This window comes from Theropithecus gelada, chromosome 13 (genome assembly GCF_003255815.1).
Source record: "Theropithecus gelada isolate Dixy chromosome 13, Tgel_1.0, whole genome shotgun sequence".
In the NCBI taxonomy this organism is placed as follows: domain Eukaryota; kingdom Metazoa; phylum Chordata; class Mammalia; order Primates; family Cercopithecidae; genus Theropithecus; species Theropithecus gelada.
Window position 1 is genome coordinate 46,269,060 of NC_037681.1, and position 13,723 is coordinate 46,282,782.

A 13,723-nucleotide genomic window follows, 5' to 3' on the forward strand; every position below is an offset into this window, starting at 1 on the left:
GGAAAAGCATCAGGTGGTTCACTCAGCTTTTCCCTCCAACTTGTGTCTGTGAGTGGTGTGGTGATCAAATCTAATGACACATCAAAGAAAGCCAGAAAAAAAAAATGTTTATTGAATGCTTGTTATAATGGTAGCTACCGTTCTAGGCAGTGTTTCTCTTCCTCTTTCTTTCTCAACTTTTTCTTGTTAAAAGTTCCAAATATAGGCCGGGCGCGGTGGCTCAAGCCTGTAATCCCAGCACTTTGGGAGGCCGAGACGGGCGGATCACGAGGTCAGGAGATCGAGACCATCCTGGCTAACATGGTGAAACCCCGTCTCTACTAAAAAATAACAAAAAACTAGCCGGGCGATGTGGCGGACGCCTGTAGTCCCAGCTACTCGGGAGGCTGAGGCAGGAGAATGGCGTGAACCCAGGAGGCGGAGCTTGCAGTGAGCTGAGATCCGGCCACTGCACTCCAGCCTGGGCGACAGAGCAAGACTCCGTCTCAAAAAAAAAAAAAAAAAAAAAAAAAGTTCCAAATATAGGCCAGGCACGGTGGCTCATGCCTGTAATCCCAGAACTTTGGGAGGCCAAGGCAGATGGATCACAAGGTCAGCTGTTCGAGACCAGCCTGACCAACATGATGAAATCCCGTCTCTACTAAAAATAACAAAAATTAGCCGGATATGGTGATGCATGCCTGTAATCCCAGCTACACAGGAGGCTGAGGCAGGAGAATTGCTTGAACCCAGGAGGCGGAGGTTGTAGTGGGTCAAGATCATGCCACTGCACTCCAGCCTGGACAACAGAGCGAGACTCCGTCTCAAAAAAAAAAAAAAAAATTCCCAACTATATACAGAAGTATAGAAAGTAGTATAATGGGCCGGGCATCGTGGCTCACATCTGTAATCCACCACTTTGGGAGGTTGAGGCAGGTGGATCACCTGAGGTCAGAAGTTTCAGACCAGCCTGGCCAACTTATCACTACTAAAAATACAAAAATTAACCGGGTGTGGTGGCATGTGCCTGTAGTCCCAGCTACTCGGGAGACTGAGGCAGGAGAATCACTTGAACCTGGGAGGTGGAGGTTGCAGTGAGCTGAGATTGCACCACCATACTCCAGCCTGGGCAACAGGGGGAGACTCCATCTCAAAAAAAAAAAAAAAAAGATAATAATAATAATAATAGTATAATAACTTCCCATATATCATTACCCAGTTTCTTTTTTTATTATTTATTTATTTTTTTTTAATTAAAAAGTAATGTCGAAAATACAAACTTGGGGAAGGCAGAAAGATCCCACACAAGGCTGTCACTTCACACTTGGAGGGCATTACCCAGTTTCAACAATTATTCATATATTCATGACCACCCTGATTTTATTTTTATCTCTGCCCTCTCCTGCTCCCTCCATATTATATATGTATGTATGTGTGTGTGTGTGTGTGTGTGTGTGTGTATATATATATATATATATATTTTTTTTTTTTTTTTTTTTTAGATGGAGTCTCACTCTGTTGCCCAGGGTGGAGTAAGGTGGTTCAATCTCAGCTCACTGCAGCCTCCACCTCCTGGGCTCAGGTGATTCTCTGCCTCAGCCTCTCAAGTAGCTGGGATTACAGGCACATGCCTGGCTAATTTTGTATTTTTAGTAGAGACAGGGGTTCACCATGTTGGCCAGGCTGGTCTCACACTCCTGACCTCGGTGATCTGCCCATCTCAGCCTCCCAAAGTGCTGGGATTACAGGAGTGAGCCACCATCCCCGGCCCCCCTCCATGTTATATTGAAGCAAATTCCAGATAATCATTTTACCCAGAAATAATATTTCAGTACATATCTCCAAAAGATAAGGACTCTTTTACAACATAACCACAATGTCATTAACATATCTTTTTTTTTTTTTTTTTTTTTGAGACGGAGTCTCGCTGTGTCGCCCAGGCTGGAGTGCAGTGGCGCGATCTCGGCTCACTGCAAGCTCCGCCTCCCAGGTTCACGCCATTCTCCCGCCTCAGCCTCCGAGTAGCTGGGACTACAGGCGCCCGCCACCTCGCCCGGCTAGTTTTTTGTATTTTTAGTAGAGACGGGGTTTCACCATGTTAGCCAGGATGGTCTCGATCTCCTGACCTCGTGATCCACCCGCCTCGGCCTCTCAAAGTGCTGGGATTACAGGCTTGAGCCACCGCGCCCGGCAACATATCTTTTTAAACTAATAATAATTCCTTAATCTCATCAAATAGCCAGTCACTATTCAAATTTTCCTAATGCATATATAGAGATATATATACTATATATATGTGTGTGTGTGTATGTGTGTATGTAAATTCTTCACTTCTCTTAATCATTTTTTCAACCCATCCTTACCCTTTTTCATCTCTGTGCTTCTCAATTTGTCATCCCTTCTGCCTAGATTGTCCTTCCTTTCATGCCTAACCGACAAGACACAGCCTTCCAGATCTGTTCAAGTATCACCTCCTCCAGGAATCTTTCCCTGGCAAAACTCAGGAGTTAGTCATTCCTACAGCACTAACACTCTGCACTCTGCGCTGGTGTTTATCTGTTCTGCAGATTTGAGCTCCTTGGAGACTTGAACCATATTCTTGTGGCCTTTGAGAACCCCAAGTACCTAGCATGGTGCCTGGCCCGCACTATTTGCTTCAAGCCAGCATATTATTTCTAAGGAGGGGCTCCCAAGGCCTCTTCCATTGTTCTTGGTGTTGATTTATCCTTTTCTGAAATTCAATGTCTTTTGCAAAGATAATGTTCTCTCCACTTTTCCCATTGGAGCTGGGAGTTGACCAAATGTTTTCAATTTGAAAGCTTTTAGAAGCCACTGGAGGCAGAATTAATTGGTTTAGAGGTGGTGTTTTTGTTGTTGTTGTTTTCCTTTTTGAGATCTCAGGATTGATATAAAGCAGAAAGACTGAGAAAGAGAAAGCCACTTTGTCAATCAGCAGTCACTCTGGGATTAATGTAGTAAGAGCTGTACAGAATTTAAAAGAAAAAAACATTGTCCTCATCCTCTAATTGAACACAATCCACAAACCTTCTGGTTCTCTGAGGAGGACCTTGGAATGTGCTTGCAGTTTCCAAACTGTAATTAATAACAGTTTAAATCATAGTTTTCAAGTGTTTCTTTTACCTCAGAACCCCTTCCTCAGTTTTATCTGCCTGGAAAATCTGCTACACAGTTAAAAGCTCTGGTGGGGCCAGGTGCAGTGGCACATGTCTGTGGTCTCTGCTTTTTTTTTTGAGGCAGAGTCTTGCTCTGTCATCCAGGCTGGAGTACGGTGGCCCCATCTCAGCTCACTGCAACCTCCACCTCCTGGATTCAAGTGATTCTTCTGCCTTAACCTCCCAAGTAGCTGGGATTACAGGCATGAGCCTCCACACCTGACAAATTTTTGTATATTTAGTAGAGATGGGGTTTCACCGTTGGCCAGGCTGGTCTCGAACTCCTGACCTCAGGTAATTCATCCACCTTGGCCTCCCAAAGTGCTGGGATTACAGGTCTGAGCCACCAGGCCTGGCCTAGTCTCTGCTATTTCACAGGCTAAGGTGGGAGGATTGCTTGAGCCCAGGAGTTCAAGTTTGAGGCTATAGTGCACTCTGATTGTGCCTGTCAATACCATTGTACTCCATCCTGGGCAACATAGCCAGACTGTGGTGGAAAGGTGGTAGACAGGTCCCTGGGACTCAGTTTTTTTTTTTTGTTTTTTTATTTTTTTTTATTTTTTTTTATTTTTTTGAGACGGAGTCTCGCTGTCTCCCAGGCTGGAGTGCAGTGGTGCGATCTCGGCTCACTGCAAGCTCCGCCTCCCGGGTTCATGCCATTCTCCTGCCTCAGCCTCCCGAGTAGCTGGGACTACAGGCACCCGCCACCTCGCCCGGCTAGCTTTTTGTATTTTTTTTTAGTAGAGATGGGGTTTCACCGTGTTAGCCAGGATGGTCTCGATCTCCTGACCTTGTGATCCGCCCGTCTCGGCCTCCCAAAGTGCTGGGATTACAGGCTTGAGCCACCGCGCCCGGCCCCCGGGACTCAGTTTTATTGGACCATCTGACATAGATCCCAGAGCAGTTGCTCAATCATTCATCAGTCTCTCAATTTTCCACCGTACAATGGTTTTTAGAGTGCCTGTTATGTGTGGTGTTGGAGGGACTGTACTGAACAAGACAGATGACTTCCATTTTCTTGGAGTTTACATTCTAGGGCAGTCATGAAAGAGAGAAGAAATAATCACTAAACCAGTGCCATGGTTTGAATATGTCCTCCAAAAGTTCATGTGTTGAAAACTTCATTTTTTTTTTTTTTTTTTTTTTTTGAGACGGAGTCTCGCTGTGTCACCCAGGCTGGAGTGCAGTGGCGCGATCTCGGCTCACTGCAAGCTCCGCCTCCCGGGTTTATGCCATTCTCCTGCCTCAGCCTCCGAGTAGCTGGGACTACAGGCGCCCGCCACCACGCCCGGCTAGTTTTTTTTTTGTATTTTTAGTAGAGACGGGGTTTCACCATGTTAGCCAGGATGGTCTCGATCTCCTGACCTCGTGATCCACCCGCCTCGGCTTCCCAAAGTGCTGGGATTACAGGGTTGAGCCACCGCGCCCGGCCGAAAAACTTCATTATTATTGTAACAATATTAAGAGGTAGGGCCCTTGGCCGGGCGCGGTGGCTCAAGCCTGTAATCCCAGCACTTTGGGAGGCCGAGACGGGCGGATCACGAGGTCAGGAGATCGAGACCATCCTGGCTAACACGGTGAAACCCCGTCTCTACTAAAAAATACAAAAAACTAGCCGGGTGAGGTGGTGGGCGCCTGTAGTCCCAGCTACTCGGGAGGCTGAGGCAGGAGAATGGTGTAAACCCAGGAGGCGGAGCTTGCAGTGAGCTGAGATCCGGCCACTGCACTCCAGCCTGGGCAACAGAGCGAGACTCCGTCTCAAAAAAAAAAAAAAAAAAAAGAGGTAGGGCCCTTCAGAGGTGATTATCAGGCCATGAGTGCTGTCCTCTCAGGCATGAATTAACGCTGTTATTGAGGAAGTGGGTTACTTATGGGAGTGGACTCTTGATGAAAAGGAAAAGTTTGGCCCAATTTCTGCACTGTCTGTTTCACATGTTCACTTGCCCTTCTGCCTTCTGCCATGAGGTGACCCTCTTCAAATGCCAGTGCCATGCTTTTGGACTTCCCAGTCTCTAGAACTGTGAGCCACGTAAACATCTATTGTTTATAAATTACCCAGTCTGTGGTATTCTGATGTCACAGCAGAAAATGGACTAAGAGTGGCTCACGGCTGTAATCCCAGCACTTGGGGAGGCTGAGGCAGGCAGATCACAAGGTCAGGAGATTGAGACCAGCCATGGCCAATATGGCGAAACCCCATCTCTACTAAAAATACAAAAATTAGGCTGGGCACAGTGGCTCACACCTGTAATCCTAGCACTTTGGGAAGCTGAGGCAGGCGGATCATGAGGTCAGGAGATTGAGACCATCTGGCTAACACGGTGAAACCCCGTCTCTACTAAAAATACAAAAAAATTAGCTGGGCGTGGTGGCAGGCGCCTATAGTTCCAGCTACTTGGGAGGCTGAGGCAGGAGAATGGCGTGAACTTGGGAGGTGGAGCTTACAGTGAGCTGAGACTGTGCCACTGCACTCCAGCCTGGGTGACAGAGCGAGACTCCATCTCAAGAAAAAAAAAAAAAATTAGCTGGGCATGGTGGTGTGTGCCTGTAATCCCAGCTACTTGGGAGGCTGAGGCAGGAGAATAGCTTGAACCCAGGAGGCGGAGGTTGCAGTGAGCTGAGATTGCATCACTGCACTTCAGCCTGGGCAACAGTGCAAGACTCCATCTAAAAAAAAAAAAAGAAAGGAAAGGACATAGCAAGTGCAAAGGCCCTAAGCAGAAAACAAGCACAGCATATTTCAAAAACAAAATAAGACGTTCAAAGTGCCAGGACAACTGCAGAGACTTTGTTTTGTTTTGTCTTGTTTTGCTTTTGAGACGGAATTTCGCTCTTGTTGCCCAGGCTGAAGTTCAGTGGTGCGATCTCGGCTCACTGCAACCTCCACCTCCCGGGTTCAAGCTATTCTCCTGCCTCAGCCTCCTCAGTAGCTGGGATTACAGGCGTGTGCACCACACCCAGCTAATTTTGTATTTTTAGTAGAGATGGGGTTTCACCATGTTGGTCAGGCTGTTCTCGAACTTCTGACCTCAGGTGATCCATCCGCCTTGGCCTCTCAAAGTGCTGGGATTACAGGCGTGAGCCACTGTGCCCAACCAGGTATTCTGAAGAGCAAAGGGTAACACAAGATTGTCATAGAAAAAGAAAAGGGCCAAGTACGGTGGCTGACCCCTGTAATCCCAGCAATTTGGGAGGCCAAGGGAGGAGGGTTGCTTGAAACCGGGAGTTTGAAACCAGCCTGGGCAACATAGCAAGACCCCATCTCTACAAAAAATACAAAAATTAATTGGGCATGGTGGCATGCACCTCAGTCCCAGCTACTTGGGAGGCTGAGGTAGGAGGATCGCTTGAGCCCAGGAGTTGGAGGTTATAGCTATGATCACTCCACTGCACTCCAGCCTGGGTGACAGAGTCAGACCCTGTCTAAAAAGAAAAAAAAAAGTAGAAACAAAACTGATCATGGAAAATCTTGTAGGCCACTGTAAAAACTGAGCTTTTAAGGTATAATGTAAGACCACTGGAGGGTTTTAAGCAGGGCACACATATGACCTTATTTTACATTTTAATTATTTATTATTAATTTATTTATTTTTGAGGCAAGGTCTTTCTCTGTTGCCCAGGCTGGAGTAGGGTGGTGTAATCACAGCTCACTGCAGCCTCTACCTCCTGGGCTCAAGTGATCCTCCCACCACAGCCTCCTGAGTATCTGGGACTAGAGGCACATGCCACCATGCCTGGCTAATTTTTTGTATTTTTTGTAGAGACAGGGTCTCGCCATGTTGCCCAGGCTGGTCTTGAACTCCTGGGCTCAAGCGATCCTCCTGCCTTGGCCCCCCAAAATGCTCAGATTACAGGCATGAACCATTGTGTTCCTATTTTACTTTTTTTTTTTTGAGACAGAGTCTTGCTCTGTTGACCAGGCTGGAGTGCAGTGGCCCAATCTCAGCTCACTGCCACCTCTACCTTCCGGGTTCAAATAATTCTCCTGCCTCAACCTCCTGAGTAGCTGGGATTACAGGGTCCCCCCCAACCCCACCTGGCTAAGTTTTGTATTTTTTGCAGAGACGGGGTTTCGCCATGTTGGCCAGGCTGGTTTCCAACTCCTGACCTCAAGTGATCTGCCCGCCTCGGCCTTCCAAAGTGCTGGGATTACAGGCATGAGCCACCACACCCGGCTTTATTTTACATTTTAAATATGAATTCTTTGCTATAAAATATCTTTTTGGCTATTGTGTGGAGAGTGTACCATGGAGGATGGTGGTGCTGAGGGTGGCAGGGTGTATGTGAAAGCAACCAGAGAAACTGAGAGACCAGTTAGGAGGCTTTTGCAGTATCCTGGGCAAGATTTGATGAGGGGAGGGGAAGTAGCAATGGACACGGTGAGAAATGGTCAGTTATGCAACAGTGAGGACTTGCTAACAAGAGCAACATTTAGCATAATGTCTTACACATTGCAGGTATTCAGCTAACAGTCATTGAATGAATGAATGAATGAATGAAGCCCCCTTCCTTTCTGAAATGCATGATTATAATCCTTCACTTTACTGATAAAGTGAAGAATATTGTAAACTATTCTCCCAACTGGATTCCACTGTCGCGTTGGTAACAGTGGTTTTGTACAGGTGTGGGTGGGTGGGTGTGCCTGTGTTACTTGAATTTTTGGGGATATAATATTCCCCTCTACCCTCTAGCTCACTTATTAAATATTTCACTCCTACCCCTTCCCTTTTTTTCAGATACAATGCAGGTTTCCAGCAGCTTGCTAAGAGTTATTTTCCCTTTGTAAAGCAAATTGAGTGGGGGTGGCTCCAGAGCTCGGCAATTCTCTTGGGAGGTGGAAGCGGTTGGTTGGTCTCCAGGGGCTCTGGTTGCTGGAGAGGTGAATTGTGAGTGCTGGGAGTGACGAGCAGCTCTTCCTAGCGCACTGAGGGCTATAAGCAAGTTATTCCTTTAAGACTATCTAAGGGAAGTGTTTTTATTGTTTCCACGGTATTTCATCCCTACTGCAACCAAAGGCAATCAACATATGGGTTTAATTTGACAAGGGGAAAGGGTCACAAACAACTGTAAATTGTCAAAACTGTGGCAGATGACAGCCCTGATCTCTGCAGTAACAAAGATGAGCCAAGCAGCCTGCTTTTGCACATCAAAGGAAGCTGTCACACTGCTCCACTGACGACGCTGGTTAGGTGTGGAAGAAAATGTTTCAAACACAAGTCGTCTCATCGAAGGCTAGCAAGACGTTTAGAATTCCCCCGGGGAAATAAACCATTGTTTTAGCACAAGTTTCAAAAATTAAATAATAATAAAAGCAGAAAATCTGTTTTTTTTCTTTGCAGAGATGACATTGAAATCCTTCCACCAGCCAAGAGGATTCCAAGGTCGGTTTTAACTTGCTTTCCTGCCGGGGCCCTGGAGGTCTGTGGAGCACAATGAGCCTCCTGCTGAGCCTCTCTCAGTCTCTCTCAGCCACTGCCTTCCTCCCTGCATGTTTCCTCTCTGAATACTGTTTTCTTTCTTTCTTCCTTTCTTTCACAGGGTCTTGCTCTGTCGCCCAGGCTGGAGTGTGGTGGCGCAATACTGTGGGACCACAAGTGCGTGTGCCACCACGGGCTAATTTACTTCTATGTTTTTATAGAGATGGGGGTCTTACCGTGTTGCCCAGGCTGGCCTCAAACTCCTGGGCTCATGTGATCTGCCTGCCTCAGCCTCTCAAAGTGCTGGGATTACAGGAGTGAGCCACCGCTCCCGGCCTCGAGATGCCATTTTCTAGGTGATGTCTCAGGATAGGTTTTTCACTTATGTCTTTCTTTCTTTCTTTATCGCTTTCCTGCAAACCCATTTATTCTGTCTCCCCCTTGTATATGTATGCATTATATATCTTAAACAGCACAATGTAAAACTAGCCAAGTTGCACAACTGAAGTTTTTTTTCTTTTGAGATGGAGTCTTGCTCTTCTGCCCAGGCTGGAGTGCAGTGGTGTCATCTTGGCTCACTGCAACCTCCATCTTCCCGGTTCAAGCGATTCTCCCACCTCAGCCTCCCAAGTAGCTGGAACTATAGGCGCGCACCACCACACCCAGCTAATTTTTGTTGTTGTTGTTTGAGACGGAGTCTTGCTCTGTCGCCCCGGGTGGAGTGCAGTGGCACTATCTCAGCTCACTGCAACCTCTGCCTCCTGGGTTCAAGTGATTCTCCTGCCTCAGCCTCCTGAGTAGCTGGAATTACAGGTGCACACCACCATTCCTGGCTAATTTTTGTATTTTTAGTAGAGGTGGGGGTTTCACCATGTTGGTCAGGCTGGTCTCAAACTCCTGACCTGAGGTGATCCGCCCGCCTTGGCCTCCCTAAGTGCTGGGATTACAGGCGTGAGCCATGTACCTGGCCTAATTTTTTGTATTTTTAGTAGAGATGGGGTTTCACCATGTTGGTCAGGTTGGACTCGAATTTCTGACCTCAAGTGATCTGCCTGCCTCAGCCTCCCAAAGTGCTGGGATTACAGGTGTGAACCACTGTGCCCAGTCATTATCCATTATGCTTTTTTTTTTTTTTTTTTTTTTAAGATGGAATTTCACTTTGTTGTCCAGGCTGGAGTGCAATGGCACGATCACAGCTCATTGCAACCTCTGCCTCCTGGGTTCAAGCGATTCTCCTGCCTCAGCCTCCCGAGTAGCTGGGATTACAGGCACCTGCCACCAGACCCAGCTAATTTTTGTATTTTAGTAGAGATGGGGTTTCACCTTGTTGGCCAGGCTGATCTTGAACTCCTGACCTCAAGTGATCCGCCCACCTCAACCTCCCAAAGTGCTGGGATTACAGGCATGAGGCACCATGCCTGGCCTACCCATTCTTAATAGTCCCAAAAATACATGGATCAAAATATCGAAATTATATGGGTATTATTTAATTTACTATGTTTTAATATATTTTCTAGTATTTATATGCATATATTTTTTTAATTTCAAAATTTTTGACTTAGCATATCTTACAATTATTATTATTTGAGACAGGGTCTAGCTGTTCCCAGGCTAGAGTGCTGTGGCACAATCATGACTCACTGTAGCCCGACCCCTCAGCCTCAGCCTCCCAATTAGCTGGGACCACACATGCATGCCACCACACCCGGCTAATTTTTGTATTTTTTGTGGAGACAGGGTATTGCCATGTTGCCCAGGCTAGTCTCCAACTCCTAAGCTCAAGCAATTTGCCCACCTCATCTTCTCAAAGTACTGGGATTACAGGCATGAGTCACCATGCCTGGCCTATGCCTCTCTCTCTCTCTCTATATATATGTATGTATATACACACACATATATATACGTGTGTGTGTGTGTGTATATATATATGTATATATATATATTTTTTTCTAAGAGACAGGTTCTCGGCCAGGTGCAGTGACTCTTGGCTGTAGTCCCAGCACTTTGGGAGGCTGAGGCGGGCAGATCACCTGAGGTCAGGAGTTCGAGACCAGCCTGGCCAACATGGAGAAACCCTGTCTCTACTAAAAATACAAAAATTAGCCGTGCATGGTGGTGAGCACCTGTAATCCCAGCTACTCAGGAGGCTGAGGCAGGAGAATTGCTTGAACCTGGGAAGTGGAGGTTGCAGTGAGCTGACATCATGCCACTGCACTCCAGCCTAGGCAACAGAGCGAGACTCTGTCTCAAAAAAAAAAAAAAAAAAAAAAAAAACCAGTTTCTCGCTCTGTTGCCCAGGCTTGTGTGCAGTGGTTTGATCCTAGCTCACTGAAACCTTGAACTTTTGGTCTCAAGTGATCTTCTCACCTCAGCCTCCTGAGTAGCTGGGACCACAGGAATGTGCCGCCACACCATGTTTCATTATGTTGGTCAGGCTGGTCTCAAACTCCTGGTCTCAAGTGATCTGCCTGCCTCAGCCTCCCAAAGTGCTGAGATTACAGATGTGAGCCACTGTGCCCATCCTGCATATTTTTTACATGTTTTTTCTCAGTTATGTGCCTAATTTTGTTTCATAATTTTTATCCTTTTGCTTAATGAGAGTCCCTCCCTGGTCCTACTTCCCCCAAGTCCCACAAACCTTGCTCCTGGCTGAGATGCTTGGACTTTGCAGAGAGACCAGAGCCTAATTATTTCAGGGCATGCACTGTGAATAGGAACAGGGCCAGTGCATACAGCTGTGGCTAGAAGGCATAGGCTAAAGTACAGTGGTGCTCTCACAGCTTGCTGCAGCCTTGGCCTCATGGGCTGAGGCAATCCTCCTACCTCAGCCTCCCGAGTAGCTGGGATATCAGGTCTGTGCCACCACACCCAGCTAATTTTTTAAATTTTTAGTACAGATGGGGTTTCGCCATGTTGGCCAGGCTGGTCTTGAACTCGTGACCTCAGGTGATCCACCAGCCTCAGCCTCCCAAAGTGCTGGGTGCTGGGATTACAGGTGTGAATCAATGCACCCGATAAATATAAATTATTATTATTGCCAGGCACCGTGGCTCATGCCTGTAACTGCAGCACTTAGGGGGGCCGGGGTTGGGGGGGGGGTGGATCACCTGAGGTCAGGAGTTCGAGACCAGCCTGACCAACATGGAGAAACCCTGTCTTTACTAAAAATACAAAATTAGCTGGGCATGGTGGCTCATGCCTATAATCCCAGCTACTCGGGAGGCTGAGGCAAGAGAATCGCTTGAACCTTGGAGGCAGAGGTTGCAGTAAGCCAAGATTGTGCCATTGCACTCTAGCCTGGGCAACAAGAGCGAAATATCATCTCAAAAAAATTATTATTATTATTATTATTTTGAGATGGAGTCTTGCTCTATTGCTCAGATTGGAGTGCAGTGGCACGATCTCGGCTCACTGCAACCTCTGCTTCCCGGGTTCAAGTGATTCTCCTGTTTCAGCCTCCCAAGTAGCTGGGTGTGTACCACTACGCGTAATTTTTGTATTTTTAGTAGAGACAATGTTTTGCCATGTTGGCCAGGCTGGTGTCTAACTCCTGACCTCAGGTGATCCGCCCGCCTTGGGCTCCCAAAGTGCTGGGATTAGAGGCGTGAGTCACCACGCCCGGCCCATAAATTCTTTAACAAATAAGAAGAGAAAGTTGTTGCCAGGCGCCGTGGCTCATGCTTGTAATCCCAATACTTTGGGAGGCTGAGGTGGGCAGAACACCTGAGGCCAGGAGTTCAAGACCAGCCTGGCCAACATGGCAAAACCTGGTCTGTACTAAAAATACAAAACTTAGCTGGGTGTGGTGGCGGGTGCCTGTAGTCCCAGCCAGTCGGGAGGCTGAGGCAGGAGAATCGCTTGAACCAGGAGGCAGAGGTTTCAGTGAGCAGAGATTATGCTACTGCACTCCAGCCTGGGCAACAGAGGGAGACTGTGTCTCAAAAAGAAAGAAAAGAAAAAGTTGTTTCTTACAAGTTAATGCCAATGAATATGTGTAGAAGAAATAATGGAATTTAAAAGCCACCATTTGGCAATCATCATAGCAGTAATTAATTCATGCAAGAAACATCAATGAATGTTAAAACTAGTCGGTGAAATTCAGAGGATGAGTGGGGATATTTACATAGTTTCATAGTATCTCCTCACAAAATGCTTATTAATTAGAAGAGACAAATAGTAACTGTATAATAGGGAATCCTGGCAGACACCATCTTAATCAAGTGCTGAAAGTTAACATCGCCAGTAATGGTTCAAGGCGATGTCATCACGCACACCTGACATGATACCGTGAAAAGACCACAGCATTCGTCCTGCGCACCACCTGAATCTAATCATAGGGAACCATAGACAAAACTGAACTAAAGGATTGTCTACAGGTTAACTAGCCTGTAATACTAAAGACTGTTAAGAGCATTAAGGTCATGACTAGATTGCAGAACTTTATATAGGAGACTAAAGAGATACGACAATTAAGTGCAACCTATGATCCTGGGTTGGATCCTTTTGCTATAAAGGTCATTCTTAGGATAGTTGGCAAAACTTGAATGAGGTCTCTAGATGAAGAGTATACGCAAGTTCTTAGTGCAGTATGATTCTTGCAACTGTTCTGTTTTATTTATTTATTTATTTATGAGACGGAGTCTCACTCTGTCGCCCAGGCTGGAGTACAGTGGCACGATCTCGGCTCACTGCAACCTCTGCCTCCCGGTTTCAAGCAGTTCTCCTGCCTCAGTCTCCCGAGTAGCTGGGATTACAGGCATATGCCACCACGCCCAGCTAATTTTTGTATTCTTAGTAGAGATGGGGTTTCACCATATTGGCCAGGCTGGTCTTGAACTCTTGACCTTGTGATCCGCCCGCCTCAGCCTCCCAAAGTGCTGGGATTACAGGCATGAGCCACCACACCCAGCCCCGTTCTGTGAGTTTTAAATTATTTTTAAAATAAAATAAACACTCTGCTGGGCGTGGTGGCTCACACCTGGAATCCCAGCACTTTGGGAGGCCAAGGAGGATGGAATGCCTGAGGTCGGGAGTTTGAGACAAGCCTGGCCAATATGGTAAAACCTGGTCTCCACTAAAAACACAAAAATTAGCCAGGCGTGGTGGCAGGAGCCTGTTATCTCAGCTACTCCGGAAGCTGAGGCAGGAGAATCG